This window comes from Somniosus microcephalus, chromosome 3 (genome assembly GCF_052327205.1).
Source record: "Somniosus microcephalus isolate GS21.2 chromosome 3, FLI_Smic_1.0, whole genome shotgun sequence".
NCBI classification, from domain to species: domain Eukaryota; kingdom Metazoa; phylum Chordata; class Chondrichthyes; order Squaliformes; family Somniosidae; genus Somniosus; species Somniosus microcephalus.
The window spans coordinates 261,450,818-261,468,850 of record NC_140989.1 but is presented as its reverse complement, the minus strand read 5'-3'; the positions used below and the strand labels follow the sequence as shown (position 1 = coordinate 261,468,850).

Here is an 18,033-nt window from a genome sequence, read left to right as displayed (position 1 = left end):
GAAGCTAATAGAATTCTAGGTTTCATCTCAAGAGGTTTAGAATATAAAACCACTGGCATCAGTTCTGGGACAGGAAGGAGGTGTACCGATGGGACGGGCTCTACCTGAACCGGGATGGAACCCGTGTCCTAGCAGAAAGGGTAAATAGGGAGGTGACAAAGGCTTTAAACTAGTAAGATGGGGGGAGGGATCTACAAGAAATGTAACCAGCCTAATTATAAACAAAACAGGAAAAGAGAGCATAGAAAAGAATAAAGTAAGGGAGGACATTGATGGCAAGGGAACAAATAGATTTATAGAACAGGGCCTAGAAATTGGGTATAGCCCCGTTTGGGGCGTTAGAATTGGCGGAGCGCAAATTTTATAGCCAGACGCAACTTATCGACACCTCGTGCGATAGTGGGTTGCAGCGCCCCAAAGGTGATTGAGGCACGAGTTCAGGCGTTACATGGGGCACCTAAGGCGCTAACATGCTGGCGCAACCCAATATCGGGGCGTCCAGCCGCAGCGCAGGTGCTCTCAATTACCCATCACCACGAGACTTCCAGGCGCCGGCCAGCTCCTAAAGGGGTGGGTCAGGCAGCTCCAGCATCCCCACACTGCGTCTTGTAGGCCTGCAAATTGGCACAGGCCCTTCTCTGGCGCAAAAAACTTGGAGCATATGGAGAGGGTGAGGCAGAGAGCAGAGCGCTTCACCAATGAGTCTCTGGAGGAATTGGTGGCCGCAGTGGAGCGCCGGCGAGATGTCCTCTACCCCGACAATGGCAGGAGGCCTAATCATAAGGACTACCGACGAGCTTGGAGGGATGTTTCTCAGAGGGTCAACTCCAGCAGCATGGCGACCAGGAGCCCTGTGCAGTGCAGGAAGAAATTCAACGACCTCACTCGGGTCGTGAGGGTGAGTGGAATTAATGCCAACTTATGCATCCCTCCATTAGCACCTGACTTTATGGCTACAGGGTGCGCTATGCCCCACTGGCCATCTGTCAGCAAGCACCCATGGCCCTTTCTGGTCACACACATGCACATTTGACTCAGGACATCATGTAAGGGCTGTTCCACCATGGGGGGCATGAGATGATAACCCAGGGCATCATGTAAGGGCTGTTCCACCATGGGGGGCATGAGATGATAATTCAGGGCATCATGTAACATCACTTCCCGTCCTTTGCCCTGCAGGCCAAGCTGGCGAGAAACCACAAGGAACAGCTTTGCACCGGAGGAGGCCGTCCTCAACTGGAGCCTCTGACGGATCTCGAGGAGATAGTCCACCAGATTGTGGGAGGACGCCTGAGCGGTCCTGTCACCACTGCAGCTGCCGACCCCATTGTCCACAGCGACGGTAAGGTTCTCTACTATTACAGCTGTCACCTTCCAGTTGTTTCCCCCACCAGCATGCTTTCTCAATGTGGAGGCATGTCATAGCATTGCTGCACTGTTGCATCCCTTGCTGCCAAACTGTTCTTTTGCTAAAGCCACTCTTCAACCTCCCTGCTTTCAGATGCTGCATCACCAGCTCGGGAGCCGACCCCTCAAGCTGCCAGTGCCAGTGCCTCCAGAGGCGATGACCAGGAGGAAGCCGGACCATCCGTGCCAGCCTCAGGGGAGCCACCGCATCTGGAGACTGGAGATAGTAGTTCCCTTGAGGGGAGGGGGGGGGCTCTGATGAGGAGCCAGTTGCAGGAACCAGCGGTCTGCAGCAACGCGCGGGGGGTAGGGACGCCCGGAGGGCGAGGCAGGCCACCATGACTGCCGCACAGAGTGCAGAGGAGGTGCATAGCCTTGCCGAGATGAGCGCCCAGGCCCGGCTCAGGCACACTGAGCTGATGGCTGCAGTGGGGAGGATGCCTGAGTCGATCGACACACTGGCAAAGAGTGTGCTGGACTTTGGGGCAGCAATGGAAAGGACTGTCCAGGGCTTCGGCCCAGCAATGGAAAGGTCTGTCCAGGGCTTGTCCGAGGCAGTGGAAAGGTCTGTCCAGGGCTTGTCCGAGGCAGTGGAAAGGTCTGTCAATGCCTTGTCTGTGGCAGTGGAAAGGAGTGTTCCGGCCTTGACGGAAGCAGTGGAAAGGACTGTCCATGGCTTTTCCGAAGCACTGGCACCTGCCACGCAGGTCCTCACTGCTGCCACGCAGTCACTTGCTGGCCTCGTCCACACGCAAATTGAGGCCACGCGAACACTCTCTGCTGCATCAGGCAGGATCACCCCAGGCCCTTGCAGCACCACAGCAGGCCATGAATCTGTGGAGCAGTCGATTGTGGCGTATGATCCTGTGCGGCCCCGTCAGAGTGCCAGTGTTTCGGCCGACCATGGTGCAGGTGTCCTCTCTCTGCATGTGAGCAGTCCTGATGCCACTGCTGGCACGTCAGCAGAGCAGCTGCCACCACTTGCGTGGCAGACTACTAGCAGACATGCCAAGTTGGAGCAGCCTGCTTGTGGGATCTCCAAGCCCAGAGGTCGTCCAGGCCGTCCCTCAGGGGCTTCAGCGCTTCCAGACACTCAGCAGGCGTCCCCCAGCCTTGACGCAGCCACTGGTGTCCAATTACGGAGGAGCTGCAGGGAGGGAAGGGGCCGACCTCGTAAGAGGAGTCGGTCTCCATCAAGGGGTCACCAGTAGAGGGAGGTGCTAAGACGTCTCTTTTTCCGGATTTAAGGCCGTCCACACCTGCTGTGTTTGTTTGTTATGGTTTGGTTAGTTTCGCCGGGTTGCCAGACAGTTATCTGTTAGTTTGTTAGTTATGATTTCTGTTACCATTATGTTGTCATGCTGGAAGGAAGCAATTGTTTGAAAATAAAGAAAACTTTTTATTTACAATCGAGCTGTACACTATTTACAATCATCGAGGCCTTCATAGGCTTACAGCGAACCGGAGGGCGCTGTTTGAATCACAGCCACCATTCCGTCCGAGGGGCCTAGAACCGAGTTCTTACGAGCCTCTGACGAACGGCCCTGCCAGTTTCTGGAGCTCTCCCATCTTCCTCCTCCTCCTCCTCCTAATCCTCCTCGCCCGCATGCTCCTCGTCCGCCTGCTCTGCTGGACCTTGAGGGTCAGCTGGCATTGGCTGGGTGCGTCGAATGGCCAGGTTGTGGAGCATGCAGCAGACAACAACGATGCGCGCCACATGCTCCGGCGAGTACTGTAGGGCGCCCCCCGAATGGTCTAGACAACGGAAACGCTGCTTCAGCACACCAATTGTGTGCTCCACAATGTTCCTGGTGGCCTGATGGCTGTTATTGTAATGCTCTTCTGCCGGGGTGCCGGGCAAACGGAGCGGGGTCATGAGCCATGGGCAGAGAGGATAGCCCTTGTCGTCCAGAAGCCAGCCTCGTGGGTGAGCCGGGGCCTCAAAAAGGTCAGCCACTGCGGTCTGCCGCAGGATGAACGTGTCATGGCTGCTGCCAGGGAATTGTGCGTTCACCGCCATGATCATCTGCCGGTGATCACAGACCAGCTGCACATTAAGGGAGTGGAACCCCTTTCGGTTACGGAACTCCTCCGGATTCTGTAATGGCGCCCGCAAAGCCATGTGTGTGCAATCAATGGCCCCCTGCACCATGGGGAAGTCCGCAATAGCCGCGAAGCCCTGTGCGCGCTCCCCCTACTTCTCCAGGGTCACAGGGAAGGTGATTAATTCGCGCCTCCTTTTGTAGAGAGCAGCTGTCACTTGCCGGATGCAGCAATGCAACGCAAATTGAGAGATATTTGATATGTCCCCAGCTGCTGCCTGAAACGATCTGCTGGCGTAAAAGTTGAGCGCAACAGTGACTTTCACGGCCACCGACAGAGAGGTCCTGCACCGTATCTGCGGCTGCAGATCCCCAGCAAGCAGGTGGCACAGCTCAGTGACAACATCCTTACCAAATCTGAGCCTTCGCAGACACTGCTCCTCCGACATGGTAAAGTGGGAGACCTGCTGCCTGAAAACCCTGGCAGCGTATGGTCGGATTTGGCGACGTCCATTGGCCCTTCTCCTTCTGGCCAATCCCGGCCCTCTCTCCCTCCGTCTCTGTGCCCTTGCCAGTTGTTCAGCCAGGATGACGTTCCCCTCCAAAGCAGCTCCCATTATTCTGGCCGACGAATAAGACGCAGTCAGCTTTCTGAATCCAACTGTTCTGGACAGGGCTGAAGGTCCCAAGGCTCCTCTGGCTCAATAAGAACAAGTCTGTGTAACTGAAGGTCTGCAACTCTCTCCAGCAGCAAGCAGTATGGCCAGGCCAAATGGCTGCCGCTTTTATACTACTCCTGTCCCCTTTAAAGAGCGCCCCCCCGAGTCCGAGAAGGACCTGGTAACGTTCCATCCAACTGTCACTAATAGCGCCAGGTGGCGCGGAGGGGGGCGCCACTGAATTTCCGGTACGGGGCGCCAAAAAGGCGTTGCACAATGAAATGACGTCATTATCTGGCTGCGCCCGCGAGCGGGTGCAAAGACTTAGCGCCGGCGCTAACAGGCTACTCAATATGGCAGGATGCGCTAGGATCACTGCGCACGTCCGAAAATTGGGTAACGCCCCAAATCTCGGGCTCTTTAGGCGCTAATCGCTGGCGCAACCAACCGAATTTCTGGGCCCAGGAGTCTAAAACGATGGTTAAACATAAAGTGAGAGGAAATCCTATTAAAAATGAGTTAAACTGTCTGTACAGCAATGCACACAGTGTCTGTAATAAAACGGGAGCTGGAGGCAATCATTCGTTGTGAGGAACCAGACATAGTAGGGATTACTGAGACATGACTACAGAAATTTCAGGACTGGGAATTAAACATTGCAGGGTATAACATATTTAGAAAAGATAGAGTGGGAAAAAGGGGAAGTGGAGTAGATGTACTTATCAGGGACAAGATAATGGCAGTAGAAAAAAGTGATGCAGTTATCAGCAAGACATATGGATAGAGATAAAAGATAATAAAGGATCAATCACACTAATGGGTGTAGTCTACAGACCATCTAATAGTGGAAGGGAGGTAGAGGAAGAAATATGCAGACAAATTAGCGAAATGGGTAAAAAACAGGGAATAATAATAATGGGGGATTTCAACTACCCTGATATTAATTGGACAGAAGAGGTAGGTAAAGGGGATAAGGGAATGGAGTTCCTACAATGTGTACAGGATTCCTTTCTAACCCAATATGTAAAAAGCCCAACAAGGGAGGATTTAGTATTGGGGAATGAGCCAGAGCAGATAAGAGAAGTAAAAGTAGGGGAACATTTAGGCAATAATGACCATAATATAATACGCTTTAAGATGATAATTGAGAAGGACATAAGTATGATGAAAACCAGGGTAATAGATTGGAGAAAAGCTGACTTTGAGGAGCTGGGAATAGAACTTGGGAAAATAAAATGGCAAACAATATTGGCAAACAATGATGTAGAACAGCAATGGGAAACATTGTTCAAACGGTGTTCAACAGAGTGCAGGAACAATATATTCTGTTAAAAGGAAAGAACAAACTGATGCACTATCAATTGCTACAAAAGACTGGAGATTGAGAAAGTAATAAACAGGCTTTTATTACCAAAGAACAGAGCATGCCTCTTGTGGTTGCCTGGTATCCAAAAGGGCTGGAGGCTTCTGAGCAGCGACCTTTATACCCAGCCATGAGGGTGGAGCCAGGGGCGGAGTCAGCTGAGGCATGCACAGACAAGTACAACAATATGCAAGAGTGAACAACAGTACTAACAGTGAACAACAATACTAACAACAGTGGTTTACCACATTCACCCCTTGTTTAGAATTGAGTCCGGCGGGGTGAAGTGCACTAAAAATTCGTGTACTGAAGTCTATCAGGAGGCCTTGTAAGCCGTCCTGAGCGTCGCAGCAGCGGCGGTGATGGTGCAGCATCCAATGGTGAACCCGGTGTCTCGTTCAGAGGAGGTGTAGCAGGTGGCGGACCCTGGGGCTGCTGCATGCCGTCTACAGGGGTCAGAGCATGGGTAATGGGAGGTAGCAATGGTGGTCTCTCAGAGGCACCCGAAGGTGCGAGGTCTCGTGCGGGGACTGTGTCCTGGGGGTAGGCAGGAGTAGCGGTGGGTGGCGAAGAGGGTGTTTCAGGAGCACCTGCAGGTGCGAGGTCTCGAATGGAGACTGTGTCCTCCCGCCCGTCCGGGTACACCACGTAAGCATACTGCGGGTTGGCGTGGAGGAGGCTCACCCTCTCGACCAGGGGGTCCGCCTTATGGGTCCTCACGTGCTTCCGCAGTAGGACGGGACCTGGAGAAGTCAGCCATGTTGGTAGCGAAATCCCCGACGTGGACTTCCTGGGGAAGGAGAACATTCTCTCGTGAGGAGTGGCATTGGTGGGTGTACAGAGCAGCGACCGAATGGAATGGAGCGCCGCAGGGAGGACCTCCTGCCAGCGGGAGGTCGGAAGGCCCTTAGATTTTAAGTTTAAAAGGACTGCCTTCCAGACTGTCGCATTCTCCCTTTCCACCTGGCCGTTACCCCGGGGGTTGTAGCTGGTGGTCCTGCTTGTAGCAATGCCTCTCGCGAGCAGGTACTGCCGAAGTTCGTCGCTCATAAAAGATGAGCCCCTGTCGCTATGGATATAGCTAGGGAAACCGAACAAGGCGAAGAGGTCATTCAGACATTTAATGACCGTGGTACTGGTCATGTCCGAGCAAGGGATGGCAAACGGGAAACGGGAGTACTCATCAATTATATTGAGGAAGTACACATTGCGGTCAGAGGAGGGGAGGGGCCCTTTAAAATCGATGCTCAGCCGCTCGAAGGGGCGCGTGGCTTTGATCAGGCTCGCTCTGTCTGGCCTATAAAAATGCGGCTTGCACTCGGCACAGATCTGGCAGTTCCTGGTCATGGTCCTGACCTCCTCGATGGAGTAGGGCAGGTTACGGGATTTGATAAAATGGAAGAACCTGGTGACCCCCGGGTGGCAGAGGTCATTGTGGAGGGTCTGTAGCCTATCAACCTGCGCGTTGGCGCACGTACCACGTGATAGGGCATCTGGGGGCTCATTGAGTTTCCCGGGCCGGTACAAGATATCGTAATTGTAGGTGGAGAGTTCGATTCTCCACCTTAAGATCTTGTCATTCTTGATTTTGCCCCGCTGCTTATTATGAAACATAAAAGCCACTGAACGCTGGTCAGTGAGCAGGGTAAACCGTTTTCCGGCCAGGTAATGCCGCCAATGTCGCACGGCTTCCACAATGGCCTGGGCCTCCTTTTCGACAGAGGAGTGTCGAATCTCGGGGCCCTGGAGGGTCCTTGAGAAAAAGGCCACGGGTCTCCCCGCCTGGTTAAGGGTTGCAGCTAGGGCAAAGTCGGATGCGTCGCTCTCCACTTGAAAAGGAAGGGACTCATCCACAGCGTGCATTGTGGCCTTCGCAATGTCTCCTTTTATGAGAGTGAAGGCTGCACAGGCCTCTGCTGTCAGGGGGAAGGAGGCGGACTTGATGAGGGGTCGGGCTTTATCCGCATAGTTGGGCACCCACTGAGCATAGTAAGAGAAAAACCCCAGGCATCTCTTCAGTGCTTTCTGGCAGTGGGGGAGGGGGAGCTCCATAAGGGGGCGCATTCTATCGGGGTCTGGGCCGATGACTCCGTTCTCCACTACGCAGCCAAGAATAGCGAGGCGCGTAGTACGAAACATACATTTGTCTTTGTTGTATGTGAGATTCAGCCGCTGGGCCGTCCGGAGGAATTTCTCTAGATTAACGTCGTGGTCCTGCTGGTCGTGGCCGCAGATGGTGACGTTGTCTAGATATGGGAAAGTGGCCTGGAGCGCGTTCTGGTCAACCATCCGGTCCATCTCCCGTTGGAAGACAGAAACTCCGTTGGTGACGCCGAAGGGAACTCTGAGAAAGTGATAGAGCCGACCGTCAGCTTCAAAAGCTGTGTACTGGCGGTCCTCAGCCCTGATGGGGAGCTGGTGGTATGCCGACTTCAGATCAATCGTCGAGAACACCCGGTATTGTGCTATCTGATTGACCATGTCAGATATGCGGGGGAGTGGGTATGCATCTAGTTGGGTGTAGCGATTGATCGTCTGGCTGTAGTCAATAACTAGGCGCTGTTTTTCGCCAGTCTTCACTACCACCACTTGTGCTCGCCATGGGCTGGTGCTACTTTCAATAATCCCTTCCTTCAGGAGTCTCGCTACCTCGGATTTAATGAAGCTCCTATCCCCAACACTGTAACGCCTGCTTTTGGTAGCGATGGGCTTACAGTCGCGGGTGAGGTTAGCGAACAAGGAGGGGGGGGGAACTTTAAGGGTGGAGAGGCTGCAAATGGTGCACGGCGGGCGATTTAAAAGCTGCTGGCTGCAGACTGTGAGTGGGGGGAGGGGTCCGTCATACGCTAATGTGACACTCTTAAGGTGGCACTGAAAATCCAACCCCAGTAGAACGGCAGCGCAGAGATGGGGCAGGACCAGAAGTTTAAAATTTTTGTATTCTGTGCCCCTTACTGAAAGGGTCACTACACAGTAGCCACCGACGTCCGCTGACTGGGCTTTGGAAGCCAAAGAGATCCGATGGCGCGTCGGCAGGACCGGGAGAGAGTAACTGCGCACCGTGTCGGGGTGGATAAAGCTCTCCGTGCTCCCGCTGTCAAAAAGGCAGGTAGTGGCGCGGCTGTTTACCGTAATATCCATCATGGACCTGGACAGTTGATGAGGGAGAGATTGGTCCAGCGTCACGGAGGCCAGCGTATGGTCGAGCGAGTCGATGTGGTCGTCAGATGAGGCGGTGGTTGAGTCGGGCTCCCCCGTGGTTGAAGTCGGAGGCGTCCAAGATGGCGGACAAAATGGCGGCGCCCACGGTCCCGATCCCCACGCGGCTGGGGGAGCCCAAGATGGCGGACAAGATGGCTGCGCCCACGGTTCGCACGCAGCGCTGCTGGCGTTAGCGGTCTTCCCTTTGCAGGCGCTAACGTAGTGACCTTTCTTCCCGCAGCCGGAGCAGGTAGCATTCTTCGCGGGGCAGCGTGCTCTCGGGTGTTTAGCTTGGCCACAAAAATAGCATTTTTGTGCCTTGGACATCGCTGCAGCAGTCGGAGGTGGCGGTCCCATGGCCCAAGATTGCGGCGTCCACGGCGCGGGGCGATGAGGGGAGAAAGCGTCCATATTTCTGTGGGCCGCGTCGAGCGAGAGCGCGAGGGACACTGCCTTTGTCAGGTCTATTTCACCCTTCTCCAGCAGCCTCTGCCGGGAGTAGTCGGACCTTAGACCCGCAACGAAAGCGTCTCGTATCAATCCCTCCGCATGTGCCGCGGCCGATACTTCCTTGCAGTCGCAGCCGCGTCCGAGTACCCGCAGTGCCCGTAGGAAGGCTTCCACCGATTCCCCGGGCTGCTGTCTGCGAGATCTTAAAAGGTGCCTGGCATAGACCGTGTTAACCGGGCGTGCATACTGCCCTTTCAGTAGGTCGATAGCCGCCGCGTAGGTCGTCGCATCTTGGATTAAAGTATAGACTTGGTGGCTCACCTTCGAGGCCAGGATTTTCAGTTTATTTTCATCAAGAGTCACGGTCGAGGCTTCCAGATACGCCTCAAAGCAACGCAGCCATTGTGCGAATTTAGTCGACGAACCCGCTTCTTGGGGGTCTAGGTCCAGGCATGTTGGTCTGAGGGCTCGCAGCAGCGCCTGCTGCTCAGCGTTTTGCGCCATCGGTTGATCAGCATCCGCAGCCAACATTTAACTTTGGTAATAAAATTGATGCACTATCAATTGCTACAAAAGACTGGAGATTGAGAAAGTAATAAACAGGCTTTTATTACCAAAGAACAGAGCATGCCTCTTGTGGTTGCCTGGTATCCAAAAGGGCTGGAGGCTTCTGAGCAGCGACCTTTATACCCAGCCATGAGGGTGGAGCCAGGGGCGGAGTCAGCTGAGGCATGCACAGACAAGTACAACAATATGCAAGAGTGAACAACAGTACTAACAGTGAACAACAATACTAACAACAGTGGTTTACCACACAAACTAAACACTAATGAGATTCCATGGATGAATAAAGCCATAAGGGAACAATTGAGGGTAAGGAAAGAGGCATACATTAAGTACATAGACAGCAGGGGAGTGCATGATAAGGGAGAATATGAGGAGATTAGGAGAGAAGTCAAAAAAACAAATAGGAAGGCAAAGAGGAACTATGAAATTAAATTATCAAGGAACATAAATCAAAATAAAATATTTTACAGGCACATCAATAAAAAAGGAAGGTTGGAATGGGAATAGGGTCATTAAGGGAGAGACAGGATAATACCACAGGTAACAATAGAGAGATGGCAGAAATATTAAATAATTATTTTGCTTCAGTATTTACCAGGGAGATAGAACAAGTGGACATGACATTGGACGATGAGATTAGTATTGAGAGAAGTTCATTTAAAATAAGAGGGGATATATTAAATAAATTAACCAAACTCAAAGAGGATAAAACCCCTGGTCCAGATGGATTGCATCCACACATTTCAAAAGAATCTAGGGAAGAGAGGGAAGAGATAGCAGAGGCATTACTGCACATATTTAATAATTCGTTAGAAAAAGGTGTAGTACCAGAGGACTGGAAGATAGCAATACCTATATTTAAGAAGGGGGTAGAACATGTCTAGGGAATTAAAGACCAGTCAGCTTAACATCGGTGGTAGGAAAATTAATGGAATCCCTACGAAAGGAGAAAATAGAACATCTAGAAACCAAAAATATAGTAATGAATAATCAGCATGGATTTCAAAAGGGAAAGTCTTGCTTGACCAACCTCATTGAATTTGTTGAAGAGGTAACAGAGAGAGTAGACAAGGGTAATGCAGTAGATGTAATTTATCGATAAGGTACTCCATAATAGACTGATGAACAAGGTCAGAGGAGGCGGAGTCAGGGAACAAGTAGCAGAATGGATTGCTAGCTGGCTTCAAGACAGAAAGCAGAGAGTAGAGGTAAAAGGTAGCTATTCACAGTGGTAGAAAGTGGGTAGTGGTGTTCCACATGGATCAGTGCTGGGATCACTATTTTCACAATTTTTATTAACGATTTAGACTTTGGAATCAAAAACACAATTTCTAAATTTGCGGATAACACCAAATTGCAGGCGCTAGTCAATACCGAGGAGGACTGCAACAAATTACAGGAGGACATTAATAAACTTGCAGAATGGGCATATAATTTGCAAATTAAGTTCAACACAGATAAATGTGAGGTATTACATTTTGGTAGGAAGAATAGGGAGGTCACTTATTACTTGGAGGGTGCGAGTCTAGGTGGAGTAGAGGAACAAAGGGATCTCGGAGTGCAAATACACAAATCACTAACAGTTGCGACACAGGTTAGAAGGGCCATAAAAAATCAAACTAGTGTTTATTCCTAGAGGAATAGAATTGAAAAGTAGGGATGTTATGCTAAACCTGTACTGAACCTTGGTTAGACTACACTTAGAATACTGTGTCACAGTTCTGGTTGCCATATTATAAAAAGGATATAGAGGCACTGGAGAGGCTGCAGAGAAGATTTACAAGGATGATACCAGAAATGCGAGGGTGTGGCGGAACTACCAGAGGATTACGTACAATTGTATATAATTCCTTTTACAGCAATGTAGTACAGCTGGGGGCTGCACCTTTAATGTATCTGTTAACTGTACTGGGGCTTCTTTCCTGCACTCCGCGTGATGATGTCATGCCGTCCGTCACGTGATCTCTCAATGGCGGGAAGAACGTGATGACGTCATGACGTCAGAGCTCGGAACCTTCTAGCAGTTGAGCTCGGAACCTGCTAGCAGTTGAGCTCGGAACCTGCTAGCAGTTGAGCTCGGAACCTTCTAGCAGTTTCCAGAGAGGCTTTCAAGCAGACCAGACCTATTTGCATTGTATCCTACAGTTTCCTGTACAGCTTTGTTTGTTCATTAAATTTTACTGTTTTTGATTTTCTGAGTCGATCTCAATTCTTCGGCTAGGAACCCCAGTTCCTACATTGGTGACCCCGATTTCTTCGAACAATTTTCATTGAAGTTACATCATGGACACGAACGCCGTCACCCTCAAACTGCTGCAATTTTGGGAGCAACAACCGGCCGCGTGGTTTTTCCAGGAGGAAGCCCAATTTGCAATCCGGGGAGTAGCAGCGGATTTGACCCGTTATTATTACGTGGTCTCTGCCCTCGACAGCGCCACGGCCTCGCGGGTCATCAGCCTCCTCGAGAGTCCACCGAACGATGGCAAGTACGAAGTTTTAAAAGCACGTTTACTGCAGATTTTCGGTCTGTCCAAGTCAGAGCGTGCTCACAGACTTATCTCCATGCCCGGCCTCGGGGACTCAAAACCCTCAGAGCTCATGAGCCAAATGCTCACGCTTTTGGGCTCGGAATCGCAATGTTTTCTGTTCCGCGAGCTGTTTCTCTGTCAACTACCAGAGCCAGTACAGACGGCCTTGGCCAATTCCGTGATCACGGATTGTGCTGAACTCGCCGCGGAAGCAGATAAAATATTTACCGTCTCACAACAATCTTGTGCAGCCACGAGGCGCCCATCCCCCACAAGAGCGAATCCGACTCCTCCTCCTGCAGGCTGGTGTGCATACCACGCTCGTTTCAGCGCGAAGGTCAGAAATTGCCATCCGCCCTGCAGTTTCTCACCAAAAAAAAAACCTACCTCAAACCAGCGGTTTCTGAGAAGATCAATAAGGCCTAAGGGACGCGCCGGAGTTGCGATGGCCGTCGGGTCCGCAGGTAAACTCCTATACATTACAGACTCCCTGTCAGGGTGATGTTTTCTCTGTGACACTGGCTCCCAGTGCAGTATCCTACCAGCGTCGAAGCTAGATCTTCAATCCGGCGGTCAAGGTCCCCCCCTCGAGGCAGCCAATGGTGCAGCCATTCGTACGTTCGGAAAGCGTAGGGTCCAGTTGAGTTTTGGCGGCCAACGTTTTGTTTGGGAGTTCATCATGGCAAAAGTCTCACAGGCCATCCTGGGGGCAGATTTCTTCTGCGCAAACGGGTTTCTCGTCGACGTCCGACACTGCCGGCTAATCAGTGCCTCCACTTTTCACTCGGTCTCCTGCCACTGAAGCACCGCGATGTCTTGGTCAGTTGCCTGTGCAGTCCCATCTCCAAATGAGTTCTCTCATCTTCTCAGTGAGTTCCCTGAGCTCACCAGACCCACATTTTCTTCTTCAGTCGCGAGGCACAGTGTGACGCACCACATTACCACGACAGGATCCCCCGTTTATGCGAGAGCTCAAAGGCTGGAACCTGGTAAACTCGCGGCCGCCAAGGCGGAGTTCCATACAATGGAACGCCTGGGTATTATTCGACGTTCGAATAGTCCTTGGTCCTCGCCATTACACATTGTTCCTAAGCCGGGCGGCGGATGGCGACCACGCGGCGACTACAGATGTCTGAATGAGGCTACCACACCGGATCGGTACCCAATTCCTCACATTCAGGATTTTTCGGCCCATCTGGCAGGGAATTCCATCTTTTCCAAAGTAGACCTCGTCCGAGGCTATCATCAAGTGCCCGTGCATCCTCAGGATGTCCCCAAAACTGCCGTCATCACACCTTTCGGGCTCTTTGAGTGCCTTCGTATGCCGTTTGGGCTGAAGAATGCAGCACAAGCCTTCCAACGTCTCATGGATTCCGTGTTGCGCGATCTGCCGTTCATCTTCTTCTACCTAGACGACATCCTTATTGCCAGTAACAGCACGAAAGAACACATTACGCACTTGCGTACCCTTTTTTGTCGTCTCAGCCAACATGGCCTTATTATCAACCCGGCCAAGTGCCAGTTTGGGTTGCGCAGCATTGATTTCCTGGGACACAGAATCACCTCAGAAGGCGCCGTCCCGCTGGCCACGAAGGTGGAAGCAGTCGCCTCGTTCCCTCTTCCTCAGACCGTCAGGGCCCTCCAGGAATTTCTGGGAATGGTCAATTTTTATCATCGGTTCGTCCCCAAGGCGGCATTGTTGATGCACCCTTTGTACGAGGCCCTCGGAGGTAAATCGGGCAAAGACCCGATCGATTGGACACCCCAGATGGACCAGGCTTTCCTCGACACTAAGAACGCTGTGGCTGCTGTGACCATGTTGGCACATCCCCTTCCGGGCGCAACCATTGCCCTTACCACTGACGCATCTGATTATGCCATCAGGGCAGTACAGGAGCAGTGGGTCGATGGCACATGGCAACCACTGGCTTTCTTCAGCCGCCAATTGCGGAAGAACGAACGCAAGTATAGTACTTTTGATAGGGAGTTGTTGGCATTGTTTCTGGCCATCCGCCATTTTCGCTTCCTACTGGAAGGACGCCCATTCACGGCTTTTGTAGACCACAAGCCACTTACTTTTGCGATGGCCAAGACAGCGGAACCATGGTCGGCACGGCAACAACGTCATCTTACGTACATATCTGAATTTACAACTGACATACAACATGTCTCGGGCAAAGACAACCTGGTGGCGGATTGTCTCTCCCGCGCTCAGCTCCACGCAGTACACCTGGGAGTCGACTATGTTGGTTTGGCAAAAGAACAGAAGGCAGACCCTGAAGTGCAGGCATACTGGACCGCACCTTCCAGCTTACAAGTGGCTGATGTCAGTTTCCAGGCCGCAGGGACCACACTCCTGTGTGACATCTCGATGGGCATCCCAGGTCCAATCATTCCAGTCGAATGGCGCAGGAGAATTTTTGACACTATCCACGGGTTGTCACACCCTGGCATGAGAGCGTCACATCGACTCATGGCAAAGAAATTCATCTGGAAGGGCATGCATCTCGACGTCCGTCCAATACCTGTGTGAGTTGCCAGAAGTCCAAGATGCACCGCCATGTTAAGGCCCCAGTCGCCACTTTTCTGGTTCCGGAGCGTCGTTTCGACCATGTGCACGTGGACCTGGTTGGTCCTCTCCCTTCCTCTCGCGGGTACACTCACCTCCTCACCGTGGTAGACTGCACCACCAGGTGGCCAGAGGCAATTCCTTTGGTTGCCACCACAGCAGCAGACGTCTCCAGAGCCTTCATCTCGTCGTGGGTAGCTCGGTTCGGGGTACCGGCTGACATCTCCTCCGACCGGGGGCCTCAATTTACCTCTGAGCTTTGGAGCGCCGTAGCTCAAGGTTTGGGCACCAAACTTCATCGTACCACCGCCTACCATCCACAGGCGAACGGTCTGTGTGAAAGATTCCACAGGTCCCTTAAAACCGCACTGCGTGCTAGTCTCCGTGGGCCTAGTTGGGTGGACAGGCTCCCTTGGGCGCTGCTAGTTCTTCGCACGACGCCTAAGGACGACCTGCATTCTTCTTCAGCAGAGCTGGTTTACGGCCAACCACTCAGAGTGCCTGCCGATTTTCTTCCTCCTCACACGGAACCCTGGTCCCCAGCTCAGCAGCTCGTCAGCCACCAGGAAGCGGCTAGGAATTTCATCCCAGTGCCTACGTCGCATCGTGACCTGCAGCGCTCCCATGTCCCAGTGGATCTTAAGAGCGCAGAATACGTGTTCATTCGGCAGGATGCTTGCAAAAACCCGCTCAAACCGCCTTACACAGTTCCGTTCCGCGTCATCTCGTCAGGTGACAAGTCCTTCACAGTCAACGTCGGCGGTAAGCCTGACCACATCTCCATCGACCGGTTGAAACCGGCGCATCTGGATCTGAGCGAACCAGTCGTCACCGCTCAGCCGCCTCGTCGTGGTCGTCCACCGTCGACTGCCGGTCCAGTACAGCCACAGTCATCCGCCGAGTCGCCAGTGCCCGCCTCACCGGGTCGACCACAGCCGGCCTCTTCTTCTCCTCCGCCTGTGGCGTCATCCCAACCACAGCCAACGGCCAGTTCGTCTTCTAGCGCTCCGTTCCAGCTGCCGGGGTATCGCAGTCGGTCGGACAGACTCGTCAGACCCCCTTCTCACCTTACCTTCTCTGTTAAAAGCAATTCTGGGGGGGCGCATGTGGCGGAACCACCAGAGGATTACGTACAATTGTATATAATTCCTTTTACAGCAATGTAGTACAGCTGGGGGCTGCACCTTTAATGTATCTGTTAACTGTACTAGGGCTTCTTTCCTGTACTCCGCGTGATGACGTCATGCCGTCCGTCACGTGATCTCTCAATGGCGGGAAGAACGTGATGACGTCATGACGTCAGAGCTCGGAACCTTCTAGCAGTAGAGCTCGGAACCTTCTAGCAGTTGAGCTCGGAACCTGCTAGCAGTTGAGCTCGGAATCTGCAAGCAGTTGAGCTCGGAATCTTCTAGCAGTTTCCAGAGAGGCTTTCAAGCAGACCAGACCTATTTGTATTGTATCCTACAGTTTCCTGTACAGCTTCGTTTGTTCATTAAATTTTATTGTTTTTGATTTTCTGAGTCGATCTCAATTCTTCGGCTAGGAACCCCAGTTCCTACAAGGGTATACATATCAGGAAAGGATGAACAGGCTGGGTCTCTTTTCTCTTGAAAAAAGAAGGCTGAGGTGGTGACCTAATAGAGGTCTTTAAAATTATGAAAGGTTTTGATAGAGTGGATACAGAGAGAATGTTTCCACTTGTGGGGAAGAACATAACTAGAGGCCATCAATATAAGATAGTCACCAAGAAAGCCAATAGGGAATTCTGAAGAAACCTCTTTACCCAGAGTGGTGAGAATGTGGAACCCGCTACCACAGGGAGTGGTTGAAACAAAAAGTATAAATGCATTTAAGGGGAGGCTGGACAAGCATATGAGGGAGAAGGGAATAGAGGGTTATGCTGATAGATTTAGATGAGGAAAGACGGGAGGAGGCTCGAGTGGAACATAAACGCCGGCATGGACTGGTTGGACCGAATGGCCTGTTTCTGTGCCGTATATCCTATGTAATCATATGATGAGCCTGTATAAAATCTTAATAAGACCTCAGTTAGAGTACTGCGTGCAGTATTGGGCTCTACTATAGTAAGGATATTGAGGCTTTAGTGAGGAAACAATGCAGATTCACTTGGATGCTGCAAAGTATGAGGAAATACAAATACAAAGAAAGACTTGAAAAATGTGATCTTTTTTCATTAGAACAACATAGATTATGGGGCGATATAATAGTAGTGTTTGAAGGATGGGACAGGGTGGATCGAAACAGACTGTTTCCAGTAGTTGAAGGGTCAAGAACCAAGGACCATAGGCACAAGATTAGAAGCGAGCAGGAGAAACTTCTTCAGACAGAGAGTTGTGAGGCCTGGAATTCACTTCAGGGTTAGTGGCTGAGGCAGACACTGACAACATTAAAAATTAGATTGGATAGGTGAATGAAGAAAAAGGGATTAAAGGGAAATGGGAACAGGGTGGGTAAACGTAATTAGAACTATTTGCTTGCGTGGAGGGTAAATACCAACATGAACTGGTTGGGTTGATTGGCCTGTGTCTGTGTAGTAACTTCTATCTATTTCTATGACATCATAGGACCCTGATTTGCATCTATTAATGAGGCTCCTGCTTCAATCAGACAGGTGCCTTAGCCTTCTAAAAGGGCACAGTTAAGAAGGTTGTGGGAGGGAGTTGAGCTATTTTAACTGCATGCTTGCCCTATTCCCGCTGTGTGGGGTAAGTTAAAATCCCTTTCCGTAAACAGAAACGGAGCGGGAGCATATCCGAGGAAATTCCTCACCACGGAGTTTAACTCCAGTACAGTGTGAAACCAGATTTTAAAATGCTTGGATCTTCTAATTTCATTTCATTCAAATATTTAGACAGTGCTGATGATACTACCAGGGCTCGCTGGGGGCGGCGCTGTGCAATGAGTGGTTACATACATGTGCAGAGCTTTCTGCTGAGCAGGAGAATTGCAGTATAACCTGGGTACCCTTACTGCAGATACTAGCCTGAGTCTGGTAAATGCAGTGTCAATCAATGAAGGTTTAAGTGCAGAAAACTGTACAAGACTATGGAGGACCCTTTATACTCCTCTCGCCGATGGATCAGATCAGAGATATTCTTACTGACACAATGCTTAATGGGCTGATTCACTCTGTCCGTTTTGCTCTACGACCCAAGATCAATTTATATCCCAGAGTCCTGCTGTAAACGGGACACATTTTATGTGACCCTCAATAAAACCAGATGTC

At 51.4% G+C, this 18,033-nt stretch overlaps 1 protein-coding gene across 5 annotated transcripts in view; it reads right to left on the bottom strand.

The window, feature by feature from the left end:
• The window catches only part of crb1 (crumbs cell polarity complex component 1), a 176,560-nt gene that overhangs the window by 78,063 nt on the left and 80,464 nt on the right, over positions 1 to 18,033 (bottom strand). The window lies entirely within an intron of this gene.